Source organism: Papio anubis, chromosome 3 (genome assembly GCF_008728515.1).
Source record: "Papio anubis isolate 15944 chromosome 3, Panubis1.0, whole genome shotgun sequence".
Lineage (NCBI taxonomy): Eukaryota > Metazoa > Chordata > Mammalia > Primates > Cercopithecidae > Papio > Papio anubis.
The window spans coordinates 171,363,825-171,390,213 of NC_044978.1; the positions used below are offsets into that span (position 1 = coordinate 171,363,825).

General features: G+C 40.1%; 1 protein-coding gene across 2 annotated transcripts in view; it reads right to left on the bottom strand.

Moving 5' to 3' along the window:
• C1QTNF7 (C1q and TNF related 7) overlaps positions 1 to 26,389 on the bottom strand; it is a 108,009-nt gene that overhangs the window by 71,699 nt on the left and 9,921 nt on the right. The window contains exon 1 of one of the 2 annotated variants that reach the window (XM_003898501.5): positions 640 to 7,805. The exons of the other annotated variant lie outside the window; for it this stretch is intronic. The gene's annotated coding sequence lies outside the window, so the exon portion shown is untranslated. Of the gene's footprint in view, positions 1 to 639; positions 7,806 to 26,389 lie in introns of those variants that run through there. 2 annotated transcript variants of the gene reach the window in all.

Here is a 26,389-nt window from a genome sequence, read left to right on the forward strand (position 1 = left end):
GCCAAGTGGAGTGGTGAGCACATTTGTTTAAAAATAAAATAGACAGTAAATAAATCAACACCCTTAACGAAAGCTAAATTGAACACAAGATTTATGCCACTGTAAGGAAATCTCCACAGAACAATATTCGCTTTAATGCTTTCTTTTTCCTCTACTAAAATCTTACAGTGTATCAAAATGAAGAAAGCACTTTCAATGTGAATTATGTAGGAACAGACACGATGACAATTCTGTTTTTCAGAGTAGGGTTACAGAGCCACTTCTGCTTGCCCCCGCAAGTGTCAGTTTCGGTCTCACACTCCTCTTGAGTACGGATCTATAACTATGAAGGAGCGTAATTGGCAAGGAAGGGCTTTTCAAAACTAACCCTTCCCAAGCAAAGCCGATTCTGACGACTTTCGCTTTCCCTCTCTTGTTCAGCAAAAGGAACCCCCAGAGGATTCGTGTTATTGACTAAGCCCCAGTCGGTAAACACCCCTGAACATCAATAAAAAAAACGAACAAAAAAAACACACAAAAAAATAAAAACCAGAGAGGGAGAGAGAGAGAGAGAAACACCAACATGAGCCAAAGGACGCCTTTCTAAGGAAAAAAAGCCTGAAGACGCTTACTTCAATGGAGAGAGGGCTGTTTACTTACATTGCTCGCAAGACCTTCCAACAGCTGGAGTCTTTGAACTCTAGTGTGCGCAGATGTGGAGCTTTTGCTCGAAATCCCCTTTCTTTTGGCAGCAAGGATTATTCATAACTCTTTAGGGCTTCAGATTGATAAGTAATTTCCTGATTCGCTTTCAAAAGCATTCTCCCAGGCTTTGAGTGGTGGCAGAGAGAGGGAGCGGGCAAGGACCCCGGCGTGCAATGACGCTGTGGCCTACACAGATCTCCTGATTGTTCGATCGAACCCGAAAGAAGACGTCGACATTACAAACAAAAATAAATATCCTTCTTTATCTGTTGGCTCGTTCCCCAAATCATATTTGGGAAATAGCACAGTGAGTCTGGACAATATTTTTTCTAAAAGTATAACATTAGCTGAACACCTTATCATTTTTGTGCTGGGAGAAATCAGGGCACCTCTGACTGGTCTTCAAAGACCAGCTGTTGCAATTTCTTTCTTATCAGCTGCTTTACAGGATGTTCTTAGAGACCAAGCAGCCCAGCCCTTTCGGTTGACAGTCAAAAGAAATGATGCCCAGGGCTTACAAGACTTGACCAGGATCACACAGCTAGTTAGCAGAAGGACAGGAACCTAAGAGCCGACTGTCAAGCCAGTGCTGTGTCCACTGTAGGGAGGTGGAGGCAGATGCAAGGACTGGAGATCTGACTCTCAATCTTAAAATACCTATCACTGGACATGGCCCTTGATGTTTCTGAGTCTTGGTTTTCACAGCCGCAGAATAAAATTGTAATAGTAACCCTTGCTTGGTCATACAAAGTGGTAATCTCTCTGAAAGCATTTTGTCCATGATGAAAGCAATTGTATCCTAAGATGAAATTTTGTCGACCCAGCCCCATTTACGTGCTTCTCTTCTCCTTTCCATTCTCATTTCCATTCAATATTATTTTCTTACTGAAAGAAACCATTGAGTGACTTTTGGATGGAGAAAGAGGAGTATAGTGGCCAGGAAATGAGATAGAACATGGAGAAAATTTTACGTTGGAAATCCAGGTAAAAATTAGATGAAAGGGTATACAGCATATCTTAACATTTGCCTCAGAAAGAACACTAGATCTAGAAATAGAAAATCAAAGCTTGACCACTGCCTGGAACACTTAACAGCCAAGGGAGCCCTGTGGAGTCATTTAAACATTCCAAAACACAGTTGACTCACTGGGTATGTGATCCCTGTCCCATTGCACTTACCTCATTTTGTTGTGGTTAGAATCAAATGAGGTGTTTATCAAGATAGTGCTTTGCAATGTTTCAGGCTTTGAAACTAAAATGTAGTTGCTATGGTTTGAATGTATGTGTCTCCCCACAAATTCATACATTGGAACCTAAGATCCAATGTGATAATATTAGGAGGTGGAGCCTTTAGGAGGTTATTAGGTCACAATGGCAGGGCTCTCGTGAATGGGATTCATGACTTTGTACAAAGGCTGGAAGGAACTAGCTAAGCCCTTTTTGCCTTCTACCCTTCTGTCATGTGTGGACATAGCATTTGTCCCTCTGGAGGATGTAGCAACAAGGTGCCCTCTTGGAAGTGGAGACAGAGACCTCATCAGGCCCTAAACCTGTTGGTACCTTGATCTTGGATATCCCAGCCTCCAGAACTGTCAGAAATAAATTTCTGTTGTTTATAAATTACTCATCTGTGGTATTCTGTTGTAGCAGAACTAATGGACTGAGACAGTGGTATTTTCCAATGGGATGTGCAACTACCATTGCCCATTTCATCTGTGTAATTGGCTGACACCACTAGGTGCCAGGGCTCCCGGGTTCTGCCTTGACCTTTTTCCCCCTTTTCCTTTTAGGAGTGTATTTCGTCTTTCTTCCCTTGTTACCCACCTCTTGGTACTTGTCTCCCATGCTTGCTGCTATTGGTTTTCTTTCTTAGCGCTCAAATTGTCCTTCCATTTTTTGTGTAATGGTAAGAATGAAGAACAAAGAGAAAACATTTTTTTCAGTCACACAGAAAGGCATCCACGTTGTCTTGACACAAGTGGGAATGTCTTTATTTTTGAAGTAGCCATGAACAAAGATCAAATGAATCAAGATCAGTGCCCCCTTGAAAATGATCAAGTCATAAGTCCAACTCATATTTTATGGTTCCATTCACTTCTTTTACCCTTTTATAAATTTATTATTTAAATGTTATTTCAGTTAAGATTTGCACTCTATCATCTGTAAGAAGAATTTTCTAGTAGAGTCTTGCTTGGTCTGCTATAACAAAATACCATAGACTGGGTGGCATAAACAACAGAAATGTATTTTCTCACAGTTCTGGAGTCTGGAAGTCTGAGATCTGGGTGCCAGCGTGGTTGGATTCTGGTGAGGCTTCTCTTTTTGACTTGCAGATGGCTGCCTCCCTTCTGTATCCTCATATGGTGGGCAGAGGGAGATCTTTCTCTTCCTTTTCTTAAGAGACCATAGTCCTATTGGATTATGGACCCATCCTATGACCTCATTTAACTTGAATTAGCTATGAATGCCTCTGTCTCCTGATAAAGTCGTACTAGGGGTTAAAGCTTCAACACATGAATTTTGGGGTGACACAATTCAGTCCATAGCAAGCCTGCAGGAAGTAAAAGAAGGGAACGAATACTTATTGAGCCTTTTTTTCTCCTCACTGAATTGTCAAAACAACATTGATAGGTTGGTAGTGACTTTTCTATGGTCCCAAAGCTAGTAAGCGGCAGTGACCAAATGTAAACCATGACGACCAGAACCCTGCTCCCCTCACGACACATTCTGCCTCCACCTCTTCTTTTCTCCTAGGTTCTGAGCCGTGACCCTTTATTTTCCCTTCCCACTCTCTCCTATTTAGTTGCCTGGAGGCAAGACATTGTTACCCAGAGCACCATGAGAAGGAAGCCATGGGGATTCCCTCATGTGCCCACTGAGCTTAGACTGACAGCTGTAGAGTTTGCCTGGAATGTTCTCTCCTTGCATCCCTCCCAGCCTCCTTCACGTTAATAAGTCCCTTCATTAGTTCAAACGGAACGCACATGCTTCTTCCCCAGGATGTTTTCTTTGATCTGACCCTCCCGACCCTTACTCTTCCTCACTATATTCTCTTATACTGTCCTACACTTCCCCTTTATAATTTTTTCTCCTTTCATAAGATTTCATAAATGTTGTTTTATTATTGTAGTGGTTATAGCAATAGGTCTATATTTCTAAGATAATTCGCATAATGGTTGTCCCCCTCACTGGTCTGTAAGCTCCCTGATGCCAGGGATGCTTTGCTTACTAAGAGCTGTCCAGCCATTAGAACACTAACATGAGATGCTACAGAGGAGCAAGGGAGGATTAGACAGGGGCAAACCGGGAAAAGTAAATAGTAGAAGAAAGGCCCTTCAAAATTCACCTGCAGCAGTATGACTAGCAAGCGTATGTCTGAGAACAGTCTAATGAGGCCCCTTTATTAAGCCCTCTGTGTACCACCAAATGCTTTCTTCCCCTGTCTGTTTTGCTAGGTTTGGCTAATCAAGAATGAGGTGGTTAATGTGAAGAGAGGCAGCTTGAGGAGCAAATCCTGGGTCACATCTGCTGCCTGCTGGTCAATGCCTGGGTCCCTGCAAGGGCAGCAGAGCCTAACCCTCTGCAGGATGGGGCTGCCTGTTCATACCCCATCAGCCTCAGTCTCTTCCTAGAAAGAGCTGATGGGACAGGGTGTGAAGATGTGTAGGAACAAGGAGGAATTCCTACCAGAGAAAGACATTTTCAGTTGAAGGAACCACATGTGCAAAGAAATGGAATGACAGCATGTTGTGTTTAGGGAACCTCAAGAAGCCTAGTTTTGTTGGTGAGTTACAAGGAAATGTGATAGTAGAAATGAAAGTATCAGATAAATCTTAAGTGTTTCCATTAATATCTATTTCTCAAAATTGTTTGGAGGGCCAGTGGGAGAGTACATATGGAATTGCTTTAAAAACTGGAAAAAAAATCCTATGAAAATATTTTTATTACAAATTCTTTGGATGAAGATAACTAGAATATTAGGCTAAGAAACCATGCTGGGAAATGGAATTATTTATAAATTTCTTTTATTTATAAACCAGAAGTTTTGATTAATTTCCTTCTTCTAATCTCCTTTCAAAGGCTAAAATGTAAGTTTATAGTATCTGTTGAATATAAGTGAGTTGGGGGATGTATGTTTTCAACTCAGCACTATCCCTGGCCCTTTCTACTCTCTCTCTGAGGCAACAGGGACTGGAAGCCTGGAACTACATTTCCCAGAATCACTTGTAGGCACAGTTCCTAATTACAGTCAGCCAAGGAGGGCACACACAGGGTTGTGAAAGATAGAAAATATTTAGAGGACATTATTCTTCGGTGTCAGTTATAGAGTGGAAACAGCCAGCTGATGTATGGTTTGCAGCAACTTCTGGGTGAGATCCTAGAATCTCACACTTGTTCTTCTCAGTTTACAGCCAGACAGAATGCTTTTTTTCTGCAATTGTTGGTCTCATGAACCCCTTTTAAACAATTATTTTTTATTTAGAAATACTTATAGACTCATAAGAAGTTGCAAAACAATTTACAAAAATACCCTAGCTTCTTCAAATGGTGACATCTCATATCGCTATAATAATCATAGAATAAAAAAATTGACATGAGTACAATAGGATTAGGCAGACTACAGATCTTCTTCAGTTTTTACCAGTTTTTATGTAGATTCACTTGTGTGTTGCATAGTTCAGTATAGTTGAATACAATTTGATCTCATATATAGATTATTTACAGTTCTTTCAATGGCTCTTTAAGACTTTAATTTCTTGCCTTAAATCTCTACCTGATGCTATTTTCTTAACTGAATGCTGAGTGAGGTGGTTAATAATTTCCTGGTGTTATCTTACATTTGAAGCCTTGCAGTCAAATTTTGGTGCTTACCTTCCATTATGTTCATTCATGTGTTCAACTAAAATATCACTCACTGATATAACTTCACAGGCCTTCTTTCCCGTTGTTTTCATCACAGGATTACAAAGGCATTCCCAGCGTATCATTATATTATATGTAAGTTACCACGAAAGAGTTTTAGCTATTCGTTGGGCTGTTAATTGCTCAGTTTTCAAAGTCATTCTTACTGTAGTAGATTAAAAATGGAAAACTTGTAAAATCATTCTTAAATAATGGTAAAATAATTTATATATGATAAGGCAGGAAACAAACAATAAAAGGTATAGCTAATGGATAGGAGGAGGCTAAGTTATCATTGTTGAAGATAATAAAACTATACACCTAAACAATGCAGCAAATTTAACAAGGGCCATTAGAAATAATATATGTTTAACAGAATTTACAGATACAAAAATACATGCATGAAAGTAGCCTTCCTATATATCAAAATAATCAGAAAATAGAATGTTTCAAAACCCTCTAAAATCTAAAATGATGCTGGTTTCCCTGCAGAGGAAGGAGAGACTCGCCTCTCCCTAATTCTGGGCTGTTTTCTCACTTGAGCCTTAATCAGCACAACTTGTGTACAGAGACTCTCAAAATTTTGCTAAAATATTTTTTTCCTTTCCCTTCTCATCCTTACCTCTGACTCACTAACCGCAAGAGATCAAAATCTGGTCTGAAGAAGCCGAGGGAAGTGAACACTATGACATGTTCTTTGTCCCTTCCTAATTAAGACATATTTCCTCTCAAAATATCCTAGCCTGCAGAGATGGTCCCTGGCTGTAACTTAATTTTTTTTTTACATCATTTTCTCCAAGGCAGTGTAACAACTTGAAACCACATATTTCAGAAAATGATCTTCTCTTTACATTCACCATTTGGTTGGCTTTCCCAGAATAAATGAACCATCTGCCCTAAAGAACTATGCAAGTCTTTGCCACTTGCAACCAGTGAGACTAACAAGTTTCCTGGCTAACATTTGTTAGGTGCTAGCAAAGTTCATTGATTCTTCTGGGCATTATCTTAATTAATCTTTACCACTGTGTGGGTAGAAAATTAAAGTCAGTTAAACCAAATCTCAAGGCTACCAAAAGGTAGAACCAAGGTAAGGGCCAGGTGGTGAGGGTCCAAGTCCTTTCTCTGCTTTTTTTGTAGGTGACAATAATTTTCTTTCCCACAGGATTTCAAAAACAAGATCTGGGAATCAGCCTGGTCCCTCTGACATTGATACACATACATCCTAGTGAGCCACATTGGCTGCATCAACTCAGTGTGTCTAATTTAAAAAGTCAACTTGTAGAAAAATGCCAGATAAATAAATGGTGCTGGTAATACTAGGTAATTATGAAAATTGTATAAGTGATATATGAATGCTGAAAATGTAGTGGAAGTCCCAAGTATATGACCGCCACTTGGTGGAAACCTTGTCAGGAGAGAGTATTTGGATTTGCTTCCTAAGTGGAGTTAATTCTTTAGAACTTTAGCACTTAATAAAAGCAACAAAATTCATATCACTCTCAAAAGTATAATTTAGAAGACTATTTTCCCGAATAATAGTTCTCCTTTGAAGACTACTGGAAATTGCCTTCTTTCTAATTTTAATATTTGGATTGAAAACATTCAAATGCACGCCTAACTTCAAAGCGTAGTTTGAGACCAAGAAGCACTTCCTGATTTATATTACTTGAAGCATCTTTTGAGCCCCTGGATTCCACCATACATGAAGCTAACACTATTCCTAGATTGCCCAGTTTCATTCATTAATTGATTCAAAAGAAGAAAGAGGTTCCAAATCTCAGCAATTTTCATTATGGATAAATAGATGTATCCCCTATGTAAATAGTTGAACCAAAATGTCCCTTAAAAGAACCTAGTATCAAGCCCTTCGAATTTCCAATCTCTTAGTTTCACAATCATCACTATCTTTTCCCCCCAATTTTTCCATTCCTCATATGCATCAGCATGACCATGCTGTCTCAACCAGTCCACAGGAATCACACATGTACTTCCTGTCTTAATCAACAATGAAGCTCTCACTTAGTCGGTAGATCATGGAGGATAAGGACATTTACTGAGGCTGGCTTGTTTTAGTCCAGGAACATATAGCAGTTCCTTTGGAGATTGCAAACAACATCTAAGTCACATGTTATTTGAAAGGTAAATATGTAGCCACAAAAGAACATTTAAAAAAGAGAAGAAAATAAGAGAGAAAGATTGGAAGGAAGGAAAAAAGAAGGAAGGAGAGGAAGGGGAAAAAGTGAGGAAAAAGAAAAATGGAGAAAGACACAGTGAAAGAAAAAGAAAAGGCAGAGGAGGGAGGCAAAGCAAAGGCTTAGATGCTGTAACTGCAAGTAACACAGACTCAGGCTGTGCATTTTTTTCCAGGGGACTATCTGCGGTTTTTCATGTGCCATACTATGCCATGATGCAGCAACAGTAAACTGACTTAGCATCCCCTCAACTGTAGCTAAGGTTTACAGTCACAAGTGCCATTTTTGGATATGGTGACCAGCCATCCTAATTTTCCTGGGACTGAAGGGGTTCCTAAGATGTGAGGCCTTCAGTTTTAAAACTGGGATAGTTCAGTCTAAAACCGAGGAGTTCTCCACAGCGTGGGATTTTCAGTGCTAAAACCAGAGAAGTCTCAGGCAAATCAGGAAAAGCTGTTCATCTTATCTTTGAGTAAGACAGTAAATTGTGTCTCTTGCATCCTTTGAGGATTGCACAGGAAACTCTCCAGCTGTTAACCCATCTTCCATGTGCTGGGATCTGTGTTATGTTGTGTACACTGTAGTGGACATCTTTTTATTCTGCTTGCTCAGCACCCCAGTAATCTTTGGGTAATGCTTTTCCTATTTTTTGCGGTTCTAGTTGGGCTGTCATGCATAGTGTCCTTCACTCCTGCTGCCTTCCCTGGGGTGAGTGGGTCAGCCAGGGTAGACTAAGCAAAACAGGCCATCTCTTGCACTTCTGGCAACAGTGGTTAGTTGAGGGATGAGTATGGAACACAAGGAAGACAGCCCTTGGGAGGGAGGAATCCCTTTTGCTCTTAGTGAAGCCTGTCATTGATCATCTTCTCCACCATGTATGACAGTCAACAGATACAGAAGGAAGTCAGAGGGAGAAAGAGAGAACAAAATACTTGAAGCATCTTTTGAGCCCCTGGATCCCATCATACATGAAGCTAACACTATTCCTAGATTGCCCAGTTTCATGAGCTCATGCATTCCCTCTTTTCTTAAGCTGGTTTGAGATGGGTGCTTCTCATCTGCAACCAAAAGAGTTGTGACTAATAGACATACATGAGCTCTGTTATTCTGGAGTCAGTCCCGAGAGACAGGTCTAAGTTGAACCACATGAAATCACTGATATTCAACTTCTTTTGACTGCAAATGTGGAAATGCCATTTGAAGCATTTTAAATATTATTATCTCCTTTGCACAGATGAGGAAAACACTTAGTGGTGAGAAATAATATGCTCAAGGTTGCACATTTGTTAAACAGCAGACCTGGAATCAAACCCAGGTCTTCATGATTCTAAGGTACACAAGTATATTTCCAGTAGTTTATGCTGCCTGAAAAAAGAGATCTCTTAAGAGCTTTCCCTTGCTATTTGACGAAGGCCTTGAAATATACTAGATTTTAATTCATACCTTTATGTATGAACTTATATATGGTGCCAAACACCTGCTCGTTTGCTTGTAAAATCCCCATTTCACTGGATGTTTCATGAAAAGAAGTCAGACACATGAGTGTGCAAAGCAAGAGGAAAAACTCCGTTCAACTCTGGTGTGTATTTTCATTCCACTTGGGAGGAAGCTCCAGGTGATGATACGTCAGCTTTTCAAAAGTACTCCAGCTTTGGTTTTCACTGACCATCAAAAGGTGCTATTCTTGCCTCACAAAAAAGATATTATTTACCCATTCTACTCACTGTTCAGAGAGACCATTCCCATACCTCAAACCCAACATATTTGTAATGCAGCTGTGACAGTGAGAGAAGTATTCTGGATATTTTGAATTGTCATGATCATCCCATGTACTTGACCGCTGATGCAACGGGATGATGCTTGCCCAGGAAATATATTTTTTTCTCCATGGTCGTGTTCCATACCTATTTTAAAAATCGCAGAGCATGTATACAATATGGAAAATTTATGTGTAATTTCTTTAGTATTTATTATATGTGAAGTTATTACAATCCAGGATTGTCTGTTCATTTTAACTAATGCTAGAGAAACAATGTGTCTTATTAGAGCATAGATAATATTCTATGGCAAATGTTTTTGGCATTATCTGCTGAGCATCTCTTCCATAAATTTCCTTCCCCCATCTACATGGTGGCAGGCTGTAGTCATCAGCTAATGCTGCTATTAATGCTGCTGCATAATAAACACCTCCCAGGTCTCAGTTGCTTATAACAACAAACATTTATGTTTTTTCCTCACTCATTAAAGCTATGAAACGTGCCCAAGATCACACAGCTGGTAAATGATGAAGCTGAGATTCATTCATTCAACAGACATCATTGAGCTCCTCCTAATTGCCAAGTACAATGAAGAGGCTGATAAATCACCAAGCCAAAGACTGTGTCTTAGCTGATGATGTTAAAAGTGAAAACAATGTCATTACAGCTCTAGAGAGTCAACCAAAAAGACAGAACATGACACAGAAAAGGGTTGACAGGATCTGACAAGTCAGGGGTGTGATGGGTTAGAGAATACAGATAACACTGGCCAGAATGGTAGCCATAGTGGGATGATAACAGGATTAATTAGACAATGCAAATATAAAGGCATTCCAAGTGGAAGCTGACATTGCATTTCTAATTTCGAGAGAGGAGAGAAAGGGAAGGAAACATTTGAAGCCATTTTTTGAGTGTCTGCTCTGAACTGGGTATCATCACATGATAAAAACCCATATAGCAATGTTCAGAGACAAGGGCATCTCACTTCACGTTTTACATCTTCCTGAATATCACTTTCTATATGTCTAATGCAAAGATAGTGACATTTCTTCCTTTGTATTGTCTTAGTTTGTGCCTAACACATTTCAGGCTCTCAAAAAATGGTAATTTTCTTAGAAGATTCTGTTAGTTGCTTTCCAATGTTCATTTTGCCATTATTTCTTGTTAACAGAAGCCTCATTTGTCTGGGGAGACAATGTGGCCAGGTAAATGCCCACCTTCCCAGGAGTCTTTGTGGCTAGTGAAGGCTGTGACCCACTGAGTTGGGACAATAATAAGTAAGCAGAGGTTGATGGAAGAGGTTGCTGGGAAAGCTTCCTAGAAGAGAAAGGCTCAGGTGGTCTTACATGTTCAGATTTTGTTCTGTGTAGTTTGCCATTGATCCAGAATGCAGGCATGGCATTGAGGTAGAGTAGATGTCTTGTGATTACAATAGGGAGAACTGCATACCATACATACCAGGATGGAGGAACAGAAAGGTAGAATGAACCTAGGTCTCTTATGACCATGAAATTTTTGTTCTACTTGAACAAAAAGAACAATTAAACGTGTCTTAAAAAAAAAAAAAAGACCAACCATCCAACACACATCACTGTAACCTACAAAAACAGCTGCACTTGGCTGAAAGACTAAGCTCAGCTTGATCTTCCCAACCATGGTAACACCAGACAAAGCAGAAAAATCAAAGCTTAAAATGAAAAAATACCATCAAGGGAAGATATGTAACCAAATAATTAATGAGGTATATTTTAAGGTTTTCATTATTTAATCCTATCATGTTAGCAATGAAATTTGGGAGAAAAAACTACAAAATTTCAAGGCAGGGAACCCGGGTTCAGATTCTCACTGAACCTTTTATCTGCAGAGTGAATTTGGGCCAGTCTTTTTGTCTTTCCAGGTTTGCGTTTTCCATGCTGCAAAATCATAATGATAATGATGTTGATACTTACTTATAGTATTGATATAGAGTGTACTGAAGGGAATGTATGTGAAAGCACTTCGTAAACAATAAGTTATTAGGCAAGTTTTTGTTACTACTGAAAAGTGAAAAGATAGTCAAGCGTGAAATAGCCAAGCTTGCCCAGTTACCATCTGGCACTGACGTGTGGTCTAGAGGCATGAAACTGAGATGCTAAAGGATATATGGGCTGTAAATGCTCTGTCAAAGGTTAGCAATGAATCTTTCATGTCATAATCACATGTTTCTTACAAACAGAGGTGCCAGCCATTAATGGGGAAAGAGGAAGAAGGAAGAAAACTATAATTTTTTTTATCACTTATTGTAAGCCCTTTGGTGTTTTACATATATCATCTTCTTTAATTAATTGCAGACTTAAAGCTACGTTCACAAATGCTCTGAAGACAGAACTTTTATATTTTGAAAGCGGAGTTATGCTGCCGGTCAAGTTGCCTATGACTAACGCACAAGGATCAAGAATGCTGACTTAGGTAGGAAAAGTAGGGGATGGGCCAGACTTAGGGGAGGGGTCTGAGATCTGAAGTTAGTGGATTAGTCCCCCACAGAAGGATGAATCTTACTAATCAAAGGTTGAAGACTTAGACTTTTCTATATAGAGGGAAAGAGGGAAGGGAATTTCTCAGCCATTGAGGACCTCCCAGGTCAGCTCTTTATACATTACCTCTTAGGAAATAAGAGTGTAGACATTTTGCTGTGCAGCTGGCACTGTGCTAAACACTTTAAATTATTAACTCATTAATTTTTGCAACAGCCTTTTGAGGTGTAGGTACTATGTTTACCCCCATTTTACAGAAAGCTGAGGAATAGTGAGCTTAATTGACTTGTCCAAAGCCACCAGTTGGATTGGAACCCAGTCAGCCTGGCTTCTGTGCCCTGCAGTTCACCACGATGCTCTTTTGCCCCTCAAGGGGAGGAATGCAGCACAACATATGTCAGACAGCTGGACTGTGGATCTTGAGAACTCAGCTTCTTAAGAAACTCAGGAGAGTTAGTGTGTTTTCTTGGTGGAAGAAGGCTGAAGAGTCTCCCAAAGATCCTTTTGGTTTTTCAGGGAATTAAATGTAACCATCTACTCATATATAGCAATGCCTCTCCTTAGTCTAATATGAGATTCAGGGATTTGGGAGGACATCTGGAATTTATTTATGCCATTTGGGTTTTGAAATTCAATATTAAATTCTTAGAATGAAAAAAACAAAGAAACCAGAGTAGACCATATTAATGAAATCTGACTACACAGGGCATGTGTTTGCAAACTGGACTTGAATGTCTGGCTGAAATATTGCTCTGAATACACTGGGTCATTCCTCTCAAAAGGCAAAAACACCTTTCTGGCATCATTTTGACCTTCTGTATATATGGTAATGGCAGAGAGTATATTTTAGGGTTTTTCTTCTCCCAGATAACGTTGAAAGCAGTATAAGCAATTAATGTGGCTATGCTGAGATTATGACACAAAGATAATTAGAAAAATATCACCTTGACAGTTTCAGTTTTTCATTCTGAGTCTGGGGAAATAGTATGGGCTTCAGAGCAACTGTGTTTTTTTTTTGTTTTTTGTTTTTTTTTTATAATTCCATTAGTTGTGTAATTTTGAATAATCTCCCCAAGCCAGTTTCTTAACCTATAGGATGTTCCAAGCAGGAGGTGGAAAACAGGGGTATACATTTGGGAAGTTTTAGGTGGTTCATGATGGTCGAAGTGAAAAGTGCTTCTGAAGAATATTAGAAGATGAAACCCAAGACGTAAACGTTGTGAAGTCTGGTGTCCCAAGCAGGGGCGTGGACTTTATCTTGAAATTACCAAAAAGTTGTTTTAATTTTAATCCTTTTAAATACTAAATAGAATTGCTTTTCCATATTACAAATATAGTAGCTTATCATAAAAAACAATAGATAAGGAAGAGAAAATCCTTAAATTCCATCAATCATACAGAGATTACTATGGTGTCTTCTTAGCCACTTATAGGTCTTAAATATAAACCTACCTAACATGACTTGACTGGAGACCAGCTAAGCCAAGTTTAAGTACAGATGCTATTTCTGGTAGGTAAGTGTGTGAATGACTTTTAGAAAAAGTCCTCATTGTTTGAAGATTCTATAATTGCAAATTCATCTACTTGCTAAAATTTATTTGCAAGCCCCCAGTCAAAACTCACGGTGCTTTCTTGGTCCTTTGTGGATGGATAAGCACAACTCTCAGGTCAAAGATGACAATGTTCTGCTTTCTCTTTTCAGCTCTCCGTCTGTAAACAAGTGTCCTTTTTGGCAGCATATTTAGTGCTGTTTCTTGCATTTTTGTACTTTTTGTTTGTAATTTTGCTATTTAAAATGTCCTCCAAGCATAGAAATGCTGACTAGTGTTTCTAAGTGCAAGAAAATTATGATGTGCCTTATGAAGAAAGTACATGTGTTAGATAAGCTTCATTCAGGCATGAGTTATAGCAGTGTTGACCATGAATTCAATGTTAATGAATCAGCAATATATATGTAAAATAAGATGTTCTTAAATGTAAGCATATGTAAAACAAGGTTATGTAATGATCAGTTGCCAAAAATATGACCAGGGGCTCTCATGAACCTAACTCTTTATTTCCCTAGGAGCAATGGTTCAAATTCACAATGACTTTATAGAACATAACAACTGTGAATAGTGAGAATTAGCTGTATGTATTTTTAAAAGATTGATGGGTTAGTTCTACCCATAGAACCTAATTCTTAAACACCTGGTCTCCCAACCCAATCCCAAAGCCATGGCTGTCCAAGTGGTAGCCTTTGAAGGCCTTTTATGTGGATAGAACATTGCTGTTACACCTGCCAGACCCTTGATGGATGAAGCCAAATCCAAGAATATCTCTAGCCATAAACAGCAGGGATGATGCCACCACTCAGGTCTAACTCTGCCTGGACAGGGTAAGGGGCTGTAACCATGCCCCTCCTTTCTGTCTAGAAAGTCTCCTCTTTTCCTTACCATGTCTTGGAAGGCTGGGAGTATGTACTGGGGCTTGCTTGTGTTCATCACATACTGTGAAGATGTGTCTCTGGGCAAAGGGCCATGCTTCAGAAGGGAAAGGAGCCTGCTCGAGCTGTATTCCTGGAACTGGAAATCAGACTCACTCCTGACAATCTGCGGGTAGACTGGTCATCGAGGGTTCTCAAGCAGTTGAAAACTCCAGGGATTTTGATCGACAGCCTCTAAGGTCCCTTCAATGCTGAAATTTTAAAGATCTCATAGTCCATTTCTTATATTAACATTTCCTTTGAGCACCCTGGTTTTTGGGAGAAAACCTCCATGGGTTTTAATTCAGTTGTGGGGATGTGGCATCACAATCCCTTGGAAGTATTTGGGATTGACACTTTTATTTAGGGGGAAAGGGGTCTGGGATGCTAAGTGTCCTACAATGCCCTAGAGAGTTCTACATAAGGTAGATTTGTGGCACTCAAAATTCAAGTAGCATGAATCAACTTCTCTTTTATTTGTACCCATTGGGTTCCCAGAGATTCTTTCCACCTCATTTTACCCCGAGGGCCAGCAACATAATTTATGGGCCCAGAACAAAATGAAAATGTGAGATACCTTGTTTGAAAAGCCAGATGCCTTTCGCTTTTCCTGTGGTCTCTTTTGTGACTTGTCATAGTGTTTTCTATTTGCTATTTCATGTAACTCCCATGGGCACAACGATACTGGTTGGTGAGAGCAGACGCTCATAGGCATAGGACCCTGCCCTGCGATTTGGCTTATGGAATGTGCACACCTGACCTTCCTCATGCCTGTGCCTAGCTAGCTGCCCATTGGGAATAGAAGGTGGCAGTGGTTGCCGGGCAGGAACAAGGGAGCTGTCTGAAAGAGGAAAGGAGAGTCCAAGCCCCTGGTACGTGCCCAGTTGTCCCACTTTACTTGCAAAACACAAGTTCAAAAATGCAACTATTGGAAATTTCAAGACAGTGACCATAGAGCATCAACTGCCATGCCTGGGACTGCTTGTGAGTGTTATAAGCCCCTTCATCCTACTCTGTCCACTCCTAGCTCTAGGGTCAGACCTAGCCTAGATGCTGTAGCTTACCTTACACTCCTTCTCCACACTCCTTGGTCCTATTTGTCTCCTCTGCACCTTTTAGGAGGCACTTACACATTGCCATGTCTGTGATGAGTCATTAAAATGTGGTATGTCCTCTAATAGTCAGAGCCTGGCTTCTTTTCTTTTCACCCCCTTAGTATAGAACATAATTTCAAGTTGCATAAAAACCATTCTGTATGGTGAAGGGCAGGCACAAGAGGCAAACTTTAATTGAGCCTTAAAAATAACCACTGCTTCGTGAGGCCAGCATCATCCTGATACCAAAACCTGGCAGAGACACGACGACAACAAAAAATTTCAGGCCAATATCCCTGATGAACATTGATGCGAAAATCCTCAATAAAATACTGTCAAACCAAATCCAGCAGCACATCAAAAAGCTTATCCACCATGATCAAGTCGGCTTCATCCTTGGGATGCAAGGCTGATTCAACATATGCAAATCAATAAATGTAATCCATCACATAAACAGAACCAATGACAAAACCACATGATTATCTCAACAGATGCAGAAAAGCCTTCAATAAAATTCAACAGCGCTTCATGCTAAAAACTCTCAATAAATGAGGTATTGATGGAACGTATCTCAAAATAATAAGAGTTATTTATGACAAACCCAGAGCCAATATCATACTGAATGGGCAAAAGCTGGAAGCATTCCCTTTGAAAGCAAGTGCAAGACAAGGATGCCTTCTCACCCTTCCTATTCAACATGGTATTGGAAGTTCTGGCCAGGGCAATCAGGCAACAGAAAGAAATAAAACCTATTCAAATAGGAAGAGAGGAAGTCAAATTGTCTCTATTTGCAGATGACATGATTGCATATTTATAAAACCCCATTGTCTCAGCCCAAAATCTTCTTCAGCTGATAAACAACTTCAGCAAAGTGTCAGGATACAAAATCAATGTGCAAAACTTACAAGCATTCCTATATACCAATAATAGACAAACAGATCTTTTACAATTGCTGCAAAGAGAATAAAATACCTAGGAATACAACTTAAAGGGATGTGAAGGACCTCTTCAAGGAGAACTACAAACCACTGCTCAAGGAAATAAGAGGGGACACAAACAAATGGAAAAACATTCCATGCTCATGGATAGGAAGAATCAATATTGTGAAAATGGCCATACTGCCCAAAGTAATTTATAGATTCAATGATATTCCCATCAAGCTACCATTGACTTTCTTCACAGAATTAGAAAAACTACTTTAAATTTCATATAGAACCAAAAAACAGCCCGTATAGCCAAGACAATCTTAAGCAAAAAGAACAAAGCTGGAGGCATCATGCTACCTGACTTCAAACTATACTACAAGGCTACAGTAACAAAACAGCATGGTAACAGATATATAGACCAATCAAACAAAACAGAGGCCTCAGAAATAATGCCACACATCTACAACCATCTGATCTTTGACAAACCTGACAAAAACAAGCAATGGGGAAAGGATTCCCTATTTAAAAAAATGGTGTTGGGAAAACTGGATAGCCATATGCAGAAAACTGAAACTGGACCCTTTCCTTACATCTTATACAGAAATTAACTCAAGGTGGGTTAAAGACTTAAATGTAAGACCTAACAACATAAAAATCCTAGAAGAAAGCCTAGGCAATACCATTCAGGACATAGGCATGGGCAAAGACTTCATGACTAAAACACCAAAAACAATGGTAACAAAAGCCAAAATTGACAAATGTGATCTAATTAAACTAAAGAGCTTCTGCACAGCAAAAGAAACTATCATCAGAGTGAACAGGCAACCCACAGAATGGGAGAAATTTTTGCAATCTATCCATCTGACAAAGGGATAATATCCAGAATATACAAGGAACTTAAATTTACAAAAACAAACAAACAAAAAACAAACAAACAACCTTATCAAAAAGTGGGTGAAGGATATGAACAGACAATTCTCAAAGGAGACATTTATGCAGCCAACAAACATATGAAAAAAAGCTCCTTGTCACTGGTTATTAGAGAAATGCAACTCAAAACCGCAATGAGATACCATCTCACGCCAGTTAGAATGGCAATTGTTAAAAAGAAAGGAAACAACAGATGCTGGAGAGGATGTAGAGAAATAGGAATGCTTTTACACTGTTGGTAGGAGTGTAAATTAGTTCAACCATTGTGAAATACAGTGTAGTGATTCCTCAAGGATCTAGAACCAGAAATACCATTTGACCCAGCAATCTCATTACTGGGTATAGACCCAAATGATTGTAAAACATTCTACTATAAAGACACATGCACACATATGGTTATTACAGCACTATTCACAATAGCAAAGACTTGGAACCAACCCAAATGCCCATCAATGATTGACTGGATAAAGAAAATGTGGCATACATACACCATGGAATACTAGGCAGCCATAAAAAAGGATGAGTTCATGTCCTTTGCAGGGACATGGATGAAGCTAGAAACCATCATTCTCAGCAAACTAACACAGGAACAGAAAACCAAACACTGCATGTTCTCACTCGTAAGAGGGTGTTGAACAATGAGAACACAGGGACACAGGGAGGGGAATATCACACACTGTGGCCCATCATGGGGTTAGGGCCTAGGGGAGGGATAGCATTAGGAGAAATACCTAATGTAGATGGCGGGTTGATGGGTGCAGCAAACCACCACGGCACATGTCTACCTATGTAACAAACCTGCATGTTCTGTACATGTATCCTAGAACTTAAAGTATATTAAAAAAAAGAAACTGAAAACAAACAAACAAACAAAAACCATTCCAAGCCTGGACAACTTGGTGAGACCCTGTCTCTACAAAAGAATAAAAATATTAGCCAGGCATGGTGGCATGGGCCTGTAGTCCTAGTTACTTGGGAAGCTGAGGATTGTTTGAGCCCAGGAGTTAGAAGCTGCAGTGAGCTATGACTGGGCCACTGCACTCCAGCTTGGACAACGTAGTGATACCCTGTCTTTTAAAAACAAATCAACAAACAAAATATTGTTGCTATTTTTTGAGCATTACAGAGGGCTTGGAACTGGGCAAAGGGCTTTTAGGGCTTTTGTTAAAGCTGCTGCTCCAGCTTTCTACCCACCAGTCCAACCCACCAGACCTCTCCAAAGACCAGCAACCACACGGTTAATGCCTTGCATGGCAGGGGACTTTCCTCACCAGCTCCAGCCTCTTTCTGATTGATGGACTCCTGTGCACGTGATCTCAGTTAATTCCTACCATCCCTTTAAGAGTTGTCTTTATAATCCACATTTTTTTTTTGATGAGAAAAGTAAGCTTTGGAGAACATGCACAACTAGCAAGTGCCTGAATGGTGGTCTGAGCCACCTCTCCAGTGGTTTCACCGTGCACGATCTCAGTATCTATGACAACTTGCAAATTGCTAGTCCTTGTTAGCAGACTTGCAGCAAAATTGATCCGCTGCTTAGTTTGAGATTTAACACATGATCCATATTAGTTGCTATTATTTAAAAATTGGGCAATTTCACATAGAAATCTCTATTTCTGACTTCTCCTATGGCAGCAGATGAGGGGGCAGTAGCTGGTGCCCTCTTCATGTGAGTCACATGAGGTTTACTTCCTCAGGTCTTCACCCAGCCCACAGCATTCATTTGCATCTCCCGCCTGGCTCTGCCTGCATTGATTTATGGTCCTGCTCACTGCTGTGTCAGCTCCTTACTTTGAGTAAGATGCTGTCATGTACTATTTCCTCAGATCCTCATGTTTCTATTACTGTTCTGCAACTGAGCAAACTTGTCCAAGGTCACATGGCTAATGAGTGCCCTCAGGTTGAATCCTAGTTCCATGGCACAGCCTTCTTGAATTTTTACAACTGGTAAACAGCCTGGACCCATTAATCCCCCAAAGCGCACCCTGGCTAGGATATTCCCAATGCAAGAATCCTGTGGTGAAACATGCATATATGAGCAGGAAGGGGGTGAGGCAACATGTCTAAAGAAAATTGTCCTTAAAGTATTGGCCAAGGTCAAGTGAACCCTTCCCATTCTGTTGTTTTTGTCTGGGAGCCCATAATGTAAATTTATGTCTTGTAGCATTAGGAAAAAAAAATCTTACTTTTTCCCTCTGATCACTGTGTCTTTGCTTCCTGAGGTCAACATGTGTGTAGTGTGGGGCCTCTTTTATCATGTGTTCTTCCCTGGAAGATTTCCTGGAATTCACTCAATGTTCTCATGACATTTCCACATCAAAGGCCAGGGATTTAGACCATCCAATGTGAACCACATTGGGCAGAGCACAGGCAGCCTAGAGATGCTGCTTCCTCTAAATGGCTTTCCGGAACCCAGAACAGAGCGCAGCCGAGCTCAAATGACACGCAGAGCCTCAGAACAGCCATGACCCTCAGATGTCATGGGATACTTCTGAGGAGAGTTCCCCATCTGGCCTCCCCACGTCCAGTCCCTCCCCTACACATGGTCAGCTTCGTCTTCCTAAAACTCTGCTTTCCACATGTCTATCTCAATCAAAACCCTTTGATGGAATCCCATTTCCTTCAGAGTAAGGTCAAAATTACTTCTCCTGTATTCTTTTATCCAACCCTTTACCTAACTACTTTCCTTCCAGAACATTCTTCACTGACCAAACAGGGCTACTTGGCATTCACCAAAGACTCTGTGTGAGTCTTTCCTTTCCTGTTCCCAAATTTACGCAAGTCCTCCCGTTCCTTCAGACCCTGTTCATCCTTCTGTCCCATGAGGTGTGAGACCTCTGAGCCTCATGTACCCTAGTTGGAGAACAGGTTTGGGTGAGGACTAAGTGCGCACAGCCAGCCTTCCACACAGCAGCCTTGGGGGAGAAGGTGGCGCCTCTTCCCTGAGATCCATGAATACTGCAGTGCACCTTGACTGAAGCTTTAGATTACCACAACACATTTGCTTCCAATTTTCAAGGGTTAGAATAGATCAGGGCCTCTAGAGTCATTGTATGATAAATTTCTTTTTTAAAAGTCTTCAAAGATTCATAAGTTCATTAATTTAAACACATTTTAAACAAGGAGTTTCAGCCTCATTTTCCACCTCATATCTTGCCCTACATGCTTGCCGTATTGTCCAGATTTTTTTTTTTTTTAATCTTCCTCAGCCTCTCTTTCTTTCTGGGTGAAATGGAAATAATACCAACATTGAGGGGTAATTGGAAGAATGACCAAACGAGTTAGTTGTCCCACTCCCAGTTAGGACCCAGGGCACAAGCCAGACACACAGTGCACACTAAGAAAACGCCCCTCTTGACACAAACAAATGGAAGAACATACCATGCTAATGGATAGGAAGAATCAAAATTGTGAAAAAGGCCATACTGCCCAAGGTAATTTAGAGATTCAATGCCATCCCCATTAAGCTACCAATGACTTTCTTCACAGAATTGGAAAAAAGTGCTTTAAAGTTCATATGGAACCAAAAAAGAGCCCACATTGCCAAGACAATCCTAAGCCAAAAGAACAAAGCTGGAGGCATCATGCTACCTGACTTCAAACTATACTACAAGGTTACAGTAATCAAAACAGCATGGGACTGGTACCAAAACAGATATAGACCAATGGAACAGAACAGAGCCCTCAGAAATAATACCACACATCTAGAGCCATCTGATCTTTGACAAACCTGACAAAAACAAGAAATGGGGAAAGGATTCCCTATTTAATAAATGGTGCTGGGGAAATTGGCTAGCCATAAGTAGAAAGCTGAAACTGGATCCTTTCCTTACTCTTTATATGAAAATTAATTCAAGATGGATTAGAGACTTAAATGTTAGACCTAAAACCATAAAAACCCTAGAAGAAAACCTAGGTAATACCATTCAGGACATAGGCATGGGCAAAGACTTCATGTGTAAAACAGCAAAAGCAATGGCAACAAAAACCAAAATTGACAAATGGGATCTAATTAAACTAAAGAGCTTCTGCACAGCAAAAGAAGCTACCATCAGAGTGAACAGGCAACCTGCAGAATGGGAGAAAATTTTTGTAATCTACTCATCTGACAAAGGGCTAATATCCAGAACCTACAAAGAACTCAAACAAATTTACAAGAAAAAAACAACCCCATCAAAAAGTGGGCAAAGGATATGAACAGACACTTCTCAAAAGAAGACATTCATACAGCCAACAGACACATGAAAAAATGCTCATCATCACTCGCCATCAGAGAAATGCAAATCGAAACCACAATGAGATACCATCTCACACCAGTTAGAATGGCAATCATTAAAAAATCAGGAAACAACAGGTGCTGGAGAGGATGTGGAGAAACAGGAACACTTTTACACTGTTGGTGAGACTGTAAACTAGTTCAACCACTATGGAAAACAGTATGGCGATTCCTCAAGGATCTAGAACTGGAAATACCATTTGACCCAGCCATCCCATTACTGGGTATATACCCAAAGGATTATAAATCATGCTGCTATAAAGACACATGTACACGTATGTTTATTGCAGCACTATTCACAATAGCAAAGACTTGGAATCAACCCAAATGTCCATCAGTGACAGACTGGATTAAGAGAATGTGGCACATATACACCATGGAATACTATGCAGCCATAAAAAAGGATGAGTTCATGTCCTTTGTAGGGACATGGATGCAGCTGGAAACCATCATTCTCAGCAAACTATCGCAAGAACAGAAAACCAAACACCGCATGGTCACACTCATAGGTGGGAATTGAACAATGAGATCACTTGGACACAGGAAGGGGAACATCACACACTGGGGCCTATTGTGGGGAGGGGTGAGTGGGGAGAGCTAGCATTAGGAGATATACCTAATGTAAATGATGACTTAATGGGTGCAGCACACCAACATGGCACAAGTATACATATGTAACAAACCTGCACGTTGTGCACATGTACCCTAGAACTTAAAGTATAATATTAAAATAATAATAATAATAATAAAAGAAAATGGCCCTCTTTCTTTTCTTCTGATGACTTTTATAACCAATTAGGGACATCAGAGATGGCAGCCTTGCCCACATCTTCACAGGCTCCCTGGACCGATTTGGTCTGAGACACAAGTTCTATTTGAGGTATTTGTGTTTTATGGGTGTGTCACATGGCTCCTCTCAAATTTTTGTTAGACTAGCTTTTGAAGAAAATCTGAAAATATGAGCTGAAAGAAAAATGCTCAGACAATCCTCCCTTTTATGGGTATGTTGGCAATTTGTCTGTCCAAAGTAAACAGTCTCTGTTATGGTCTTACCGAACTTGATTCCTAAAGAATCTAAAACTTGTCCTGGAATGAACTTGAAGGCCAGTTTCTTTTAAAATACAATACTATTTTTTTAAAAAAGGCAACACAAAATGTCACTGGCTTTTTAAAGTGGGGATTGCACCAGCAATTTCCAAGATTTGAGACCTTTTTATTGGGAGAGAAAATTTTGCTCACTCCCCCATCTCGGTACAAAGGATAACTAATTCTAATAACTACAGTCTGCACACCAAATGGAAATCATCTCATTGACACAGATTATGCAGCTATTTGGAGCTAATATGGTATTTTTATTAGATTTCATTCTTTTCTAAGCTAATATTCCAGAAATCAAAGCAGCCTTCTGGATCATGCATACCTGGATATATTAGGAGGAAAATATTGCTTGCAAATGGACACTAATCAGTTTTTAGGAGTAATCAAGGATATGGAGATTTGATTTCAGCAAAGAAGATGGCCAAATGGGCTGGCGTGTGTGAGATGATTTGGCAGGCAACAGTCGCCAAGGACTACGTGTCCAGGGAAGGAGGAAGGAGTTAGGCAGATGGTGGAGATGAACAGTGCTGAGAATGGCCATTTCTGCCCAAACCCCAATTGCCCTTAGTGCAAGATGCTGCATTCTCTGATTCATGTCAGTTATGAGCAATCCTGATTCTGGCTGTTCCTCCACTACCTTACTGGGCATTTGTGTCAATGATGGCAAATGTCTTGTTTTGCCCACCCAGCACTCTGTGAAACAATCTGATACTTGCTCAAGCCCTTCTGCAACCTGAGGTTTTAGCTGCAGCCTCTGATACATTTTCACTTTTCATTCATTTTATTCAGAGGCCATGGTGTTGGGACATTATCTTTCAGCACACAGCTTTTGTCATTTTACAGGTTTTGGAGGGGGCATGCAGCTCTGCAAGGATTAAATTTTTGTGTTGCATCCATGGTGGCAGACTGAAAAGACTGTGGGTCTTGGGGTCATACAGATCCAGGCTTGAATCCTGGTTTTGCCACTTAATGATTTTGGACAAACTGCCAAACCTCTCTGAATCTCATTTCCTCATCTGAAAAATTTCCTTGTTCTAAAATGGGAAGCAGTCATTTTATAGGATTTTTGTGAGGATGAAGAGACGTATTTAAATGACATTTGACACACAGTGGGAAATTTAATCAATGGCAGTTAAAATGAAATAAATAGTGAGGTGTAGAGCTGCAGCTTGGGCATATTTGGTCAAGATTCTCTGATGAATCTCAACTCATCAGATGAAATCTACTGGGTAGAGGCAAAATTTTCTCATCATTTTCCAAAATTTAAATTGCAAACTTTCAAGATACAGTAGATGCACCTTTGGTTCAAATACGCTTAGGCCTCCCATACTCTAAAAACAAATTATGTTGCCTTGCTAACTCCTCAGGCTATCTTCCTCTCTCTTTCCTTCCAGATTGTTCTATGTTTGTTGAAGGACTAAGTAACATTTAGTGTAGACTTTCCCTAGCCACTAACTCCTTCCTTTCACAGCCTGACTTCTATTTATTCAACTCTCCTGAAAAGCCTCTGCAAAGTCTAGAAAGTTACAGACATCCTCACGCTGTTCACACAGTATGCAGCCTTATCAGCTGTGCAGCTTTCCACACCATTGGCCGCTGTTTCCCCTAAAACTGTGGTTCTCAACATCGGCTGCATATTAGAATCCTCTGAGGAGCTTTAAAAAAATTATTCACACCTGAGTTCTACCCCCCAGAGATTCTGATGTAATAGTCTGGGCGCCGCTTGGGCTTTGGGACTTTTCCCTGGTTGATCATTAAGGTGCAGCCATGGTTGAGAAACAGCTAAAATTCCCACTCTCCTTTATTTATGTAATATTGCGATGCTCTGTTTCTCCTACTTGCCAAATGGCTTCTTTTGAATCTTTTTCAAGATCTCAGTCAAAACTCGTTTAGGATGTTCTTTCGAGTAGTAAAAGATGCAAATCTTATAATTAAGGCAACTTTTAGTTTTAGTTGTTACTATGGTGTTGTTAAAGAAAAGCTAAAATGTGTGTTTAATTAGAAAGCTTACCTAATGTATGCTCATGCTAGATGGCTACGGAGGAGAAGAAAAGGGAGGAAAGAAGGAAGGATGAAAGGGAGGGAAGAAGACAGAAAAGAAAATCTTATATTTTATAATTTTAACAATACTCTGCATATCTAATGCTTTCTTTTCTGTTTCACTTCCATAAAAGAAACAGCAATTTTAATATTAGCTATGATTTGTAGAACACCATATTATCTCACTTAACCCTCACAAAAACTCTAATGAGATGGATACTATTATCTTCATTTTTTATAGCAAGGAAATGGAGTTGAGAAGTTGCCCAAGGGCATGAGCCTGGAAACTGAAGGCTGGGATTTTAATCCAGGTTGACTGGGACTTCAGATTCAGCCTACATTTTGCTACCCCTTTGGATTAGAATCCTAAGTAATTAACATCAAATCTTGGGAAATTACTTCAAACATCTTACCCAAAGGAGATATTCAAATACCTGAAATCAGTCTCCTATTTCCCATTAGTTTTTCTTTCTCCAGGACAGCTATCCTGAGGTCCTGCAACTATTCTTCATGTGCTTTGGTTTTAATAGATTTCTTATGCTTGGACACCCACACTCTCTCTGGTTCAGCTTGATAATGGCCCTATTAACATGTGGTGTCCCTAGTCCAATATAGCAATGACAGTCTTAGTCATTAACCAACTAAGGAAAAGGGCTGGGTCAAAACGAAATAGAGAATTTGTGGTGGTGGTTAAATTTCTATGTTCAGGAGAAAGTGTTAGAAGAAAAGGACTAGATTTCCACTGAGAGGGAGTGGCCAGAGATGGACAGAGGAATTCATCTGCAGATCTCAGAGGTCAGGCAATGGTGACGGGGGGAAGAAAATGAGTAACTTTACAGGGGAAAGAAAATGACTAACTTTAGGAAAAAGTGAAGAAAGATTCAGAATTCTTTTTTCCTTCCTTCCTTCCTTCCCTCCCTCCCTCCATTCTTTCCTCCTTCCCTCACTTCCTTCCTTCCACCGTCCTTCCCTCCCTCCCTCCCTTCTTTCCTCCTTCCCTCCCTTCCTTCTTTCCTGCTTGCCTGCCTTCCTTCCTTCCTCTCTCCCTCCTTCCCTCATTTCCTCTCTCCCTCCCTCCCTCCCTTGCTCTCTCCCTTCCTTCCTCCTTTCCTCCCTTCTTTCCTCCCTCCCTCCCTGCCTTCCTTTTAGCTAACATTTTTCTCCTACAAACCATCCAGCTGTAGCTTGATTCTGTCTGTATTCAGTGAGCTTTCTGATTAACTAAGAGTTACAGATTTCCTTTAGCAACACCCTAGCAACAGCTTCAACTATAAATTGCCTTCCTTATGAGACTTGTATTCTTTACTACACAAAACATCTTTCTAAATAGGATTTCAGTGAAGTCTGAGCACAATACAGCAGTGGATGTTCAGTGAGAGATTAATGGATGCTGAAAATCAAATAGATATGGGGAAAAACATTTGTTCCAAGGCAAGACCCGGGTCAAGGAAAAGAAAAGGAATTCATTTTCTCTCCTTTGGTCCTTTACCCAGAGCTCAAGAGAGAATACATG